The sequence below is a fragment of the Neophocaena asiaeorientalis genome, unplaced genomic scaffold, assembly GCF_003031525.2.
Source record: "Neophocaena asiaeorientalis asiaeorientalis breed wild unplaced genomic scaffold, Neophocaena_asiaeorientalis_V1.1 scaffold131, whole genome shotgun sequence".
NCBI lineage: Eukaryota > Metazoa > Chordata > Mammalia > Artiodactyla > Phocoenidae > Neophocaena > Neophocaena asiaeorientalis.
This window is the reverse complement of record NW_020173201.1, coordinates 806,738-820,228: the sequence shown is the minus strand read 5'-3', so window position 1 is coordinate 820,228 and position 13,491 is coordinate 806,738. Positions and strand designations below refer to the sequence as shown.

Genomic DNA, 13,491 nt, shown 5'->3' with positions numbered 1-13,491 from the left:
GAGGGGCCCGCGAAAAAAAAAAAAAAAAAAAAAAAAAAAAAAAATTAAAAAAATGAATCAAGAGCTTAATTCTCTTTTATTCAAATAATATCTATAATTTTAAGTCATGACAAGATAAATTCATGATTATGTTAGATTTGGGCAACTACATTTATACAAGTGTAACCTCAGTAATTGGATAGCTTGCTCTTTTGGTGGGTGGGGTGGAATGGGAGTATTATGAAAACAAAGAGAACCTCAGTCTATCAAAATTTTCAAAGAAAATAACACTTTGGCCAAACCAAAATTCCCCACAGCAACAACCTACATACAGCCACATCCAGTGACTAAATTATGTTTATGCTTTTCTTAAGCAACAGAGTTCATTCTGACAATTTATCTACTAAGACTTGCGCCAGAAAACTGCCTATTCATTTTCTATATTCTGTTTGGCAAACAAAGCATGACACATAGCAATATAAAAGAAAAATATAATCGCAATATGCATGTGCAATCATTGTAGAGAAGTGTTCTAAGTTGTCTTAGGCCTGTGGCATTGGCTTTCCGAACAGCATTTAAACACTGCCGCATGCTGTTCATCTGTGTATCCTGCAGCCTGTGGGCACCAGCCTGGCCCCAACAGAAGAATGAATCATACGCCAAATCTATGAAGCTGTTAACTCTTCAAAAGCACCAACTGATCTTGAAAAAGGAAAGTATAACAATCTTGAGAATTAGTAATTCTTTAAGAATTAGTCATTTCTAATTAAGATTCTATGAAGCACGCAATTGTAGTCATGACATAGCACTCTCTGTGAGCACCCTGTTTTCTGTTAAACAGATTTTATAGATAATATATTGAATTTACTAATGTGCTTGAATTTTTTATTTTACAAATTTCATTACATTCTTTATCAGTTCTAATTGCATGTGGTACTACATAGGAACCATGTTCACTAAATATATTAGTTTGAGTATATCTTTTGTAGTCTAAAGTCAATTATATACACCTCTTCTAAAAGTAGTGTAATATCCAAATGCCTGTAATGTACTTCAAGGTAGAAATCATGTTATATTCAGTTTTGTTCTTCTTGTGGCTGATGAAAGAAGAGACTCTGAGAAAATGCTTGTTAAATTAATAAATGGATGAATGAATAAGCATAGTTCAGAATTTCAGAAATTTCTAGCAAATGACTACCACATCCTCAAAGAAACTACCGTTGACTTCTTGTTTCCTTTTTATAAAAATAATATATTTAGAAAGAGATTCAAACAAGTTGTCATTTTTACATCCTCTTCCATATTCAGCAACAGCATCAGCTGAAACAAAGGCACTAAATACCCTTGCTGATCTTAGCTACTTCGATCAGAAAACTTGAACCAGGGTGTGCTATACTATGTTCTTGTCTAAAGACCTTAATTTTAACAAAATCAAGTATAAAACATTCCAATTAAAAACATGTCAGTTTAGTAAATTGAAAAAATCTTAGGTAGCAACATCATAAACTCAGTATTCACTCACTTTAGTCATTTATTCATTAATTCAAATACTTAAAATATCTAATGTGCTTAGAGGAGATCAAGTGCTAGAGGGAAAAAATATTCACTGGTCTTATTTTAAAGTCATAATCACTAACTTCAAGTGGATCTTAATGCTGCCAGGCTACCCTCCTTCATTCTGCTCAGTTCACTCCCCTAGATGACTATGTCACACCTCTCCTCTCCCTTTAAACCTTCAAAACCTCCTGCCCCTCCCCAATCTCAGCTGATGATCTTGCTTCTTTTTTCACTGAGAAAACAAATCGTTCAGAAAAGGACATCCACAGGCTCTCATCTCCAAATATATCATCCCGTCCCCACCTGTGCTCATGTGCTCTGCCTTCCCTCCTGTTATAGTGGGAGAACTGTCTGGCTCCCATCTAAGCCCCCATCCTCTATCTCCTCCTCAAGACCATGACTCCTGTAACTGTCAAATCGTGGTCTACAACATCAATTTCCCCCTTTCTATTATATTCTTTCCAACAGCACACAAACATGTTATAATGTATCCCATCTTAAAAATATAAAAACATGATTCAACCTCCTTCTCTAGCTACCAGCCCAATTCTTTGTCCCCCTTCACAGAAAAACTCCTCTAAAGGATTGTCTAAACCATGACATTCTCAGTAGGAGTAATATCACCCTCAAAGGGCAAAAATTGACTCTTGAAGGACAAACAATTCTTACTCTTTTTATATATAAAGCATATATATATATATATATATATTATGTAGCAAATATAAAGTATATCTATGATATTATAATTCCATTGGGGTGGGTGGAGGACAATTAGGAAAAAGTGTCTAAAAAACTCTTTAGGGAGATGATAATGAAAAAACCGATTGAGAAACACTGGTCTCACCCACTATCTCAATGTCCTCTCTTCCTGTTTCTTCTTGAGGCTTCTCCAATCTGTTTTTCATTCCTAATACCCCATAGAAACTACTACTGTCAATGTCACCTATGCTTTCCATATTGCTAAATCCAATGGCCAACTCTTACAGGAAACTATAGGCAGCATTTGTATAGCTTATCACTTCTTCTTCCTTCAAACATTTTCTTGGCACCGCTGATACTTAGTTTTCTCCCTAACTATCTGAACACTTGAGATCCTATATGAGGAAGAGGACTGATGCAAAAACTATTGATTATTGTACATCTGGCTTGCAACCATTTTTCAACACACCACCTGCTACAACCCAAGCTACCCTCATTTCTGCCCTGTATTTTTATAGTATCAGTCCATCTGGTCAACTCAACTCTCTTACAGTCTATATTCCACACAACAGCAGGAAAACACCTCCTCAAATCTAAGTTAGATCACGTCATTCCTTCAATGGCTTTCTATCTCATGTGGAGTAAAATCCAATGTCTTTATCGCAGTCCACAAAGCCCTATATAATTGGGCCTCCTGCTTCCTCTCTGCTCTAACCTCCTACCACTGCCCCTCCTTATGCACTGTAAACCAGCAACAATGGTCCCCTTGTGAAACTCCTCATTCCTTGGGGCTTTTCTACTTGCAGCTACTTCTGCTAGGATATCCCTCCAGATAATCTCATGGCTCATATTTTCACTACCTTGAAGTCTCTGCTGCTCAAAAATCACTTTGTCACAGGTCTGCTCATACTATACACAAAAGTACTCCTGGTCACTTTTTATTTCCATATAGCAGCTTCATTTTCTTTCCCAGTACTTACTATTATCTCACATAGATATTTTACTTATTTTTCCTCCTCCCAGTGGAATAGAATATTATAGAATATTATGCCTCCTACCACTTGAACAGAAGTTCCTTAGAACTTTTATTGTTTGGCTCACTGCTGTATTCAGGGTGTCTAGAACAGTTTCTAGCACACAGTAGATGTTCGATAAATATTTATATAATGAAAAAATAAATTCAATATCTGAATAAAATATTACAATTGCCATTTTAAAAAAATAAAACTGGAATTTTAATTTCTCTCCTTGGAATAAAATTTTATAATCTCATATGCCTGTGGCAAGTAAAATTATAAGAGCTCACAGAAATGGAAAGCAAACTCTGCCTTGGATATAGTAATTTTCTTTGTCTATTTCATGGAAGAAATTTTGGGAGAGACTGATATTTAAATAGCTTCTTCAAACCAACAGAGAATTCTACACTGGTAAACATAAAATGTTCTGTGCTAGCTACTCAAGTATTTTTTTAGATTCTCCCTCTCATTCTTTTCTAGAAGCAAACATTGAGGTCAGAATGAAAAATGTCAGACTCTGGAAACTAGATTTCAGAAGAGTGATAGAAGAGCAGAATGTCTGATCAGCAGATAGCCATATCTCATAGATCTGATGCAACAGAATAAGAAACTTCTTAAATTAGATACATTGGTGGAAAAGAAAAACAAATTTGAGAAAAACCTTATCCAATGTAGAATGTTGGTATTCTTCTATTACTCTCTTGCTCTCTTTTAATCTTAAATGTTTAAAATTCCCTGTTCTGGGCTTCCCTGGTGGCGCAGTGGTTGAGAGTCCGCCTGCCAATGCAGGGGACATGGGTTCGTGCCCCGGTCCGGGAAGATCCCACATACCGCGGAGCGGCTGGGCCCGTGAGCCATGGCCGCTGAGCCTGTGCATCTGGAGCCTGTGCTCCACAACGGGAGAGGCCACAACAGTGAGAGGCCCATGTACCACAAAAAAAAAAAAAAAAATTCCCTGTTTTAAAATTAGTAGTTGATGGTGGTAATACGTTCTTATTTGTGTTTAGCACATTTTATTTGAATCTTCAGATTTTTCTACCAGAAAGCTAAGAATCTTAGTTCTCAAATTTCTTCTCTCTTTAAAATGTCTCTGTCAGCCAGAAAGCTAAGAATCTTAGTTCTCAAATTTATTCTCTCTTTAAAATGTCTTTGCCAGCTCAGATGGGGAAAAGTTTAATTCAATTCAGTTGGTGACTCAGTTGGTGATAATGACGCAATTCAATGAATTATAGCTCTCTGCTCTTTCATCTCACCCCATCTCTAGTTTTGACATTTCTTTTTAAAGCCTTTCTGTTATCGAAGAACTCTGAATGAAAAATAGAGTTCTAAGTTTGGAAGGAAGTACACAGCAGTAAGACAGCATTAAGAAGGAATCTTTTCTTCCTTTAGAGAAGCAACCTTCTGGCCTAGTTTCAAACATCATACATCTATTGACAGCATGTGTACAAGAACAAAAAAGTCCAAATATTTACATCATAGATTCATTTATATCAAGCATGGGGAGATCATACACATTAGTGCCAGATAAAGAGGCCAAAAGGTACCTTGCCCCAATTACTAGAGCCTAGAGAAAATCTGGATTCCAGATCTGCCACCCAAAAGCTATGTGACATCAGACAAGTTATCTTAATTTCCCTGAGTCTCACTTTCCCCTTGTATAAAATGGGATAAAATAATGCTCATAAGGTGACTGTAAAGAGTAAAAGATATACTGTAGGTAAAACGCTTAATGATAGAAATTCACAAAAACTCTGTTTGATGGTGGTTATCATCATCATCACGAAGTTAATTCTCTTGCTCTTTTTTTTTTCCCAACACAAGTAACTCGTTCCTCAGAAGGACATTTAAGTAGGAAAACTCCCTCTGTCCTGTCAGGACCTGGAGTGTGTAATAAGCACAAGTATTGATAATATCAGTGCCAGATCACTCTAAGCTCCAAGGTGAATGAAAGTCTCTGCCATTTCTGCTGACTCTCAAGTTTTGGGAGGGTGGAAGAGAGGCAAAGATTAGCTTGGGTTCCCTCTCAGGCACTTAGAGAGAGAATATAAGATTAAGTGGAACCAACTCTCCGTGTCTAATATTTTTTAAATAATAATAAGGATAAGTAGATGAGGCAGATATGAAAGGTGAAGATCAAGATATAATAAATAAAAGGAATTTAATAGTAATAATTATTTTTTTGGTCTAAAATTGAGATCTCAGTTCATAAGCTTGCAGGAAGCCCAACAGAACAGCTAATATCTAAAGAAGTTTAGAAACTGAATTATTTCCCCTCCTATGGAGATGGTCTGCTGGAAAAAGCAATTAAGCATATTATTTGATGAATAAAGGACTTTTGTTTCCTGTGCTTGTAATCAAAATCTTTTCATCAAAATCTCAAGGAAGAATGAAGAATTTAAACTTCTTTTAGTAAAAAGAATTGGTTCTCATTATTCCATCAAGGATGAAGGGAGATTCTAGAAGTTCTAGGAAGAAGGTTGAAGGCATTCATTATGAGTAATATTTTATCATTATATTCTATGGTACATAATAAGTTCTGAGATTATGCATTTTTGTCATATAGATTACCAAAGCTCTAAGTTAAGTGTCTGTTTAAGGAGAGTATATGTGTTAAGATTAGAAGCCTTTTGAACAGTGTTCCCCAAGTCCTCAAATGTTTTTTTCCTCCCAATCCAATTAGGTAAAGTCGTTTCCCATCTCAATGTATCTAGTCAGGTTTTAAAAGGTAGATGCCATATTTTTTGATGAACTAGGACCTCTGTTGTTTGTTCAACAGATGTTCACTGCATTCTGCCCCAAATCCACATTTCCAGCTTTATCTCCCCCAAATTCCCCACTGCAAAGCCTTTACTCCCACTAAGCCAATCTATTTTCAGGCTCCAATATATAAAACAAGTGTTTCTACTTCCAACTTTTTGCTAAGACCTGTTTTCTCTCCAAAGCCTCCTCTTCCTCTCCCTCTGCCTGTCCTTCATGATGTATTTCAGACTGGTCAGTATCCACTGAGTAAATAGAGACTGGAGGTGTACATGTGTGAGGCGCTCACAAGCAGTAGGTAAGTCAGAACCAGCTCCTGTCTTCTTATGCTTTATATTCTTAAATTCTACCAGGAAAGACACACATTGCACAATGGATTAAGCCATTAGTTAATTACAATTGTGATAGTGTTAAAACATGAGGCACAGGAAACTAGGCTAACATGTAATGGGAGAAATAGCCTGGTCTTGGTGGTTGGGAAGATATTATTGTGGAAGCAGTTTTAAATTGAATTTGAAGGCCAGGCAGAGGGCTAAAGTGGGGCAGAGGGAGGTCAACAAGCAAACTTTTTTGATGGGGGCATGGTTATTATTAAATTGGGATATATTAATAAAAGCATAGTAAGGAAATGCTTGCCTTCCAGACATTAAAACTGTAACAGTATTTTTGCTCCTTTATCCTGGCTCTCTGTAAAGTTAGGGATAAAAAGCAATAAAGAAGCCACTGGAGAAGGACCTGGCCATCTGCTCTCAGAGTTCTGAGAAATTACCAGTAAGAACTGGCCTTACTGCTCTGAGCCCCACTACCCAGTCAATATAGGAAGAAGACTCAAGGGGATATGAAAGCTCTCTCAGGAATGTCATACTCCTGGAGATAAGTTTTTTCCCCAAATCCTGTGAGGTGGGAGGAGGTGATTCCCCTTCCTAGGAGGTCCCCAGAGGATAATTCAGAAACAAACCCTGGGGAGGGAGCTCCAGGAAGGTTTGACAAGGACCATGTTTTCTGACTACGTACTTGCCAAACTGCAGAACCTGCAGGGGCTGGGGCAAAGCTCTGCTGGTGTGCTGACTTCACTGCCTCTAGGCTATAGGAGGGGTTTGTTAACAGCCCCAGAAAGGTTCAGTGTGAAGCTGAAATCTGCCCACTGGGCCAAGAAAACACACCACACACTGTCTACATGGAACCAACACTAAGCATCAGACAACAGGAATGAAGCGCAGGGAAGCCAAGGCTACCTTCTTACCACCAACAAGCTGCCAGTCATAGGAGCAATCAATGTCTCCTGGAGAATATAGTCTGAAGGTGGGGGTAGGTAGATATTCAAAGAGAGACTGAAGGGGTGTGTGTATAAAACAGACCCCACAATTCACTCTGCCACAAGCCCCTAGTACCACATACAGGTCTACCTGGCACTGAAGTTCAGAAATAAACACAGCTGTGTCTTAAAAACCAAAATGAGACTATTCCAACAGCCAAAAGTGACTAGAAAGTTGGAGCAAATGATCAAGATGTCATTAAGGCACTCACTCTCTAGAAAGACAGGGAGTTCAAATCGGGAAGTGTGAGGGCAGTTCCAGGAAAAAATAAAACTTCCTCATGTTTACACCCATATAGTTCAGACTCCTTAAAAATGAGTTACAACCACAAAGTGATTATAAAGAAAATAGTGATAGTTTGGCAAAGGAGTAAATAAATGGAACAGAATAGATATCCAGAAACAGATGCAAGTATGTAAGGAACTTATCATATAGCAAATGTGGAATTTCAATTTAGTGGGAAAAAGAAACTTATTAAATAAATGGTGCTGGTAAAATTGGTACCACTATGGGGGAAAATGCCCACAAAGCTAGATCCATATCTCATACCTTATAAAACACATATTATGTCAATAGATAAAGATTTAAATGTAAAGCATAAGAATTAAAATTATTAAAATATAATTTATAATATTTATATGACTTTAGAGTGAGAGAAACAGTTCTTAGCAAGTCAGGAAATCCAGGAAATCTATAAAAGAAAAGATAGACTTGACTAAATAAAAATCTTAACAAATTATTATGGCAAATGACATAAACAAGAGCAAAATACAAATAAATGGTAGTCTGGTAGATATCTGTAATACCATATGAAAAACTTTAATATCTCATATATAAAATGCTCCTAAAAGACAAATAGCCCACTAGCAAAGAAAGTGTAGGAGATGACCAGGACATTTACAAAAGAGGAAATCTAAATGTCCAATAAACTTATGGAATGAGGCTCAATCTCACTTTCAGTCAAGGTAAATGCAAATTAAAGCAAGAATGATGTACCTGTTTTCATTTATCAATTTGGCAGAAATCTTAAAAAGATTAATAAAACATTAAAAACGTCCAGTGCAAATGAGTATATAGAAAAACAGGCATTCTCAAACATTAAGAATGAGAATCATCACAAAATTTTTGGAAAGTAATACGGCAGTATGTATTAAAACATACAGAGCTTTTGACCCCCAAATTCCAATGTTGGTATTTTATCACCCAATTTAGCAATAAACAGGAATAAATAGGAAAAAAAGAGAAACCACATGAATGCTATCAATAAACAATGAGATGAAAAACTAAATTCTGGTACTCCCAAACTAGAGAAAATCATGCAGCTGTTAAACAGAAATAAATTAGAAGTACTTAGCCAAAGGAATTAATTTAAAATGCCAATTTCAAAACAATACATTTAGAAGGTGCCCATATGCCTGAAGCAAGGTGGAAGGGCACTCACTAAACTGTTAACATCAGTTACCTCCAGGGAATGGGAAAGGAAGACAGCACAGGGAATGAATTACTAATTCAACTTTGGATTCCTTCATTTTTTATAAGATTACTAATCAGCTTTGTCATTTAAAGTAATAAAAAAATATACTTGGGGAGAGGAAAAAATAGGACTACTTAATTTTTTTAACTTACCCAACAAAATGTAATACAGTAGACTTTAAAAAAATATTTGTAGAATGAGGTAGAGAGAAATAGGAGGGAGATGGGATATGTTTAAATTTAAGTGTGTTTGTAAGGGATAAGAAGATGACCATTAATGGAATGACAAAGCACTGTAGATCCTATAAATAATGTGAGGAAAGGAATAAGAAATACTTGATAAAGCTGGCAAGTAAGAAAGTGGAAAAAAGTGAAAAAAAAAGTAAAATAAGTAAGTAGACATAGATGTAAAGGATAAATACAATATAGTTATTATTCCAATAAATGTAAAAGTGTTGAATTCTCCTATCAAAAGAAACAGACTTTTCATGTTAGATTTAAAAATTCAGCTAGGTGGTGTTCTCTGTAAATACCTAAATAAACATAAAACAACAAAAGTGATATTACTCACAATCTCTACAAATATAAAAGATTCCCCAATACGCCTAATAAGAAATGTGTAAGTTCTTAAGATAAAAGCTACAAAATTTTTCTGAAGGACGTAAAAATACCTAAATAGAGAACTTTGATTTTCTTGGATGAGAAGATGCAGTACTGTAAAGACATAAATTCTTCCTAAATTAACACTCAAATTCAATGCAATTCAAATCAGTAGTCCAACAGGATTTTTTAATGAAACCTTATTCTAAGGCACACAGAGAGAAATAAAACATCAGATTAACAAAGAAAACTTAGAACAAAAGTCATCAAGAGGACCTTATTCTACTCTATATGAAAATAACTGTTTGCATCCAGTATGGAGTTTAGTGCAGAAAATTTTTGTTTCAGATTTGCACTATCAAAGCTACACTTTGCAAACTTGGAAACCTCCTAAATGTTCATCCAACTGGTTTAATACATAAAGGTAAATACAAAGAATAGAACACTATATAGTAAAAATTATGACAAATGTGAACATTCACTGGCATTGAAAAAATTTTCCTAAGATATTATAAAGTAAAAAAAACATTTTATTTCTACCTTAAAAATACCTAGAAATATGTATTAACTGGGTTAAGATCCATGGGGCTGGAATTATGAATGCATTTTATTTTCTTTTTACTTTCAAGTTTTTCATCAATAAAGTGTATTAATTATAAAATAAAATTCAAATTCAAAAATCACATAACATTAAAAGAAGAAAGATACTGAACAATTTTGTGTATGTCAAGTACAGCATTAAGGTGCAAATTGGTGGTAGAATATCTGAAACCAGAGTATGTAGCCAGAGGTTAGAAAGGAAAACAGAGTGAGGTGACAGCCTGAGGAGCTCTGTTTTGCTTGCTAGAGCACCGATGTGAGAAAAGAGGGGGAGAGTACATAGGTGACTACTGAGAAAGTGGTTATTTCCTAGGACATCTTTAGAAAGTTAAAAATGTACCCCTAAGATTTTTAATAGTTCATTAAAAACCTACCATCTGTGAATTTACTAAAACTTTTAAATGACTACACTTCAGGCGAACAAGTGTTTCAATTTTTAAAATGTAAGCCAAGTAAGCATTTTTTAGATGCAGTCAAATAAATAATATTTTATTGGATTGAAAACTTCTGTACTTTGAAGTAAAGTGGCATTTCCTTAGTCTAAAACTGTGTACCTTAAGCCTTGAAGGTTTCTGTTCTTCTTTTGGTGGTTGTATTCTAGAATTTTAATAACAATTTCAGATTCTCCTAATTTATAATTAAATATATATGTATACATATATCTCTATTGCCATTGTAAATCTCCATTGTACAGCTGTGGAGTTTTATATTTCTAGATAAAGGATTTTTCATTTCTTTTAGACTATATTCATGTATGCATCCTTTAGTTATTATAGTTTGCATTCTTGAGACCTATAGGTTTATTACATCTTTGCTATAATATAGCAACCAGAAATTAAAGAACTCACCAAAATAAGTCATTTAGGGAAAATCAACTCTCCTTTCTCCACCCTCCAATCTATGAAAGAGATGCTCACTGTTGTGTTTCTAAAGGTTGGGATGCCTCCCGCCTCACATACAGACACGCGAAAGTGAAGTGTCTTTCTTTTTCAGAGTCTTAAGTTGGATTCAGCTAGTGGATTCCTGAAAGTGGGAGTGGGTAGGGAGTGGAGATGAAATGTTTAAGGGACAGGGGTTTGGGGGAGAGAGAGAGAGACCTGGCTCTCACTTGTATACCCAGCCCAGCTGGGATCTTGCTGCAGAATGCCTTTGAAGCATGTCTCTCACCCTGGAGAGCAGTGGAAAGATCTCAGTGTCAGTACAGTGTTATCCCTAGAAAGGCATCCCTGAGTCCACACAAGGCAATGTGTCTAACCCATGTCAGAGGACCAGGGCTGGCCCAGCCCCACACAGCAGAGGAGGAGCAATAATGATGGCAACCTTATGGACTTACGCCCCACACCTCCCCTGTTTTCTGGCACTACAAAAGCCTGGGGCTCCTGTGTGATCCCAAAGGGAAGGGAGGCAGCTCTAATGATGACTGAGGGTGGGTTTCCTGTCAGGTGGATAAAAAGATGCTCTAAGCAGATAATTTGTATATTTAGAGAAATGAACGAACAGACGATCCTTTGCACCCTAGTGTTGTAAATTTTAACTCAAGATGACCATACGATATTCTGGATACAAATACACCATTGTCTTGCACAAGGGCAAAGTAATGTTTCTCACTGTGTTTCCAATATCCTTATTACTGATATCCAAAATCCTTACTAGGATTTTTCTGGCTGCCTTTCTGTGGGCACACATTTGACTGATAATAATGAATCATCTACAGAGACATCTCCCCCACTACCATTTGCTTATTCATAACCAAGAGCTCAGACCACATCATCTTATAAAAATGCTTTCACATCAGTTTCCCCTAACACAGAACTTTTACACTGGTCAGACGTGAAGCTCATCTGTTATTTTTGTGCCCACACACAGCTTCATGAGAACACCTGGCCCATGGGCATGGCATCTTCTAAATTACTTGAGTTAGCATTTAGAAAAATGGCAGGAACATGGGGACACTTAAGAAATATTCCCATAATGATGCTTCCTCAGAGGTATGGGTGATCCTATGAACAGTGTGCATGGAAGTCACGCAGGTGGGGGTAGATCTTATGACAAGGTGTCTATTCTCTAACTCTGGTACAGGTTTGGGGGTGTGGGGTGAAGAGGTGAAGGAGGGAGTGAGGTTGTACCTCCCTCTAAAAGAGGTGGCTTTCATAAAAATGTCGCTGTTGACTTGTGAAAAAGCTCCAATAATGACTTACTCCTCTTAAAAAAGTGATCAGTTCGTTAATTAAAAGTTAATTAATGTAGAGTTTTCAAGGCAGTTGTCATGTTCTTTCACAACAAGGAATATGTCTGTAATGTATCCTACTTGTAAAACCCTGAAAATAAAATAGCCACCTTTGTTTAATCCCCAACACCAAGCATACAACCCTTTAAATAGACATCTCAGACCTTTTCCTTAATGGTAATAAGTCACAAACACTAAAAAGTTACTGGGAACATTAACTTTAATACTTCTAAATCCTCTACTCAGATTACCTCATGTAATCTTCACTGTAATCCTATGTGGTTAGATAATGTTATTTACCCTCATTTTAGTAACATGGAAATCGAAGCTCAGAGAGGTTAAGCAACTTGCCCCAAATCACCCAGACAGTAAGTGGCAGAGCTGGGTTACGAATCCTGGCTTTGTCAGTCTACGTTCTTCACTCCCTCCACAGAGTAGCCAATGCTAAATAAGTAGTATAAAACCCAAGTGCTAGAGAAGGTTCTGAATGCTTTCCCTGAAGCACAGAGCCCCCAGGAAGCTCTGAAGAACTCAGAGGCCCAGAGCTAGGTCCTGAAGGACAGAGAACACAAAGGATGTGTCAAATTGTTCCAGGCAACGGGAGCTTTGTGAGTAAACACACAGATGAAGAATGTGTGGTTCATTCAAGGAACCCAGAGGAGACCAGGATTCCTCTAGAAAGGAGGCCAGCTAGATGACTCTCCTTGCCTCTCTCAACTCTCCTTCTGGCAGCTCTCCTGATCTGTGGCCACATGCTCAGCATGGACCACACTTTTGTCTGCTTTCTGAAGTAATGTTAGGGGGCTTGAGGGCTTTGGTCCAAAATTAGCAGTGTTTTACAGGGTAAGGGTAGGGCAGGACTAGCACATTTTCTCCCCGGAGGGTTACTGACATGTTTCTGCTCAGATGAACATGGTTCTCACCTCTATGGATTCATCTGGTCAGAGCAGGAATGCACGTGAGCCTACACGGGGATAGGAGGAGTGGCTCTCACACGGAGAGTCCAGCTCCAGACCCAGTCTGTCTCCTTCTCTCTCTGTGTCTCTCTGCCTCTGTCTCTCTTTCTTTCTTTTTGCCTTCCTTCCTTTCCCCTGCCTTTCCTTCATTCCTTCCTTCTTTCCTTTCGTTTTATAAGAAAAAAAAATTAGCATTCTGGTTTTAAGGATGTGAGATAGCATACCAAACTATAAAGGAAGATTATTCATTAGGAGACCTTTAAAAATATGCATTCCTGGGCTTCCCTGGTGGTGCAGTGGTTGAGAGTCCA

General features: G+C 37.1%; 1 protein-coding gene and 1 long non-coding RNA gene across 7 annotated transcripts in view; one reads left to right on the top strand and one right to left on the bottom strand.

Annotated features, from left to right (window-relative positions):
- RNLS (renalase, FAD dependent amine oxidase) overlaps positions 1-13,491 on the bottom strand; it is a 266,454-nt gene that overhangs the window by 237,567 nt on the left and 15,396 nt on the right. The window lies entirely within an intron of this gene.
- The window catches only part of LOC112399585 (uncharacterized), a 443,663-nt gene that overhangs the window by 415,227 nt on the left and 14,945 nt on the right, over positions 1-13,491 (top strand). For 3 of the 6 annotated variants that reach the window (XR_003003260.1, XR_003003255.1, XR_003003256.1), the window contains one exon: positions 552-3,996. The exons of 1 other annotated variant lie outside the window; for it this stretch is intronic. This is a non-coding gene — a long non-coding RNA (uncharacterized LOC112399585). Of the gene's footprint in view, positions 1-525; positions 3,997-13,491 lie in introns of those variants that run through there. 2 more of the 6 variants (XR_003003258.1, XR_003003257.1) reach the window with 1 other exon arrangement.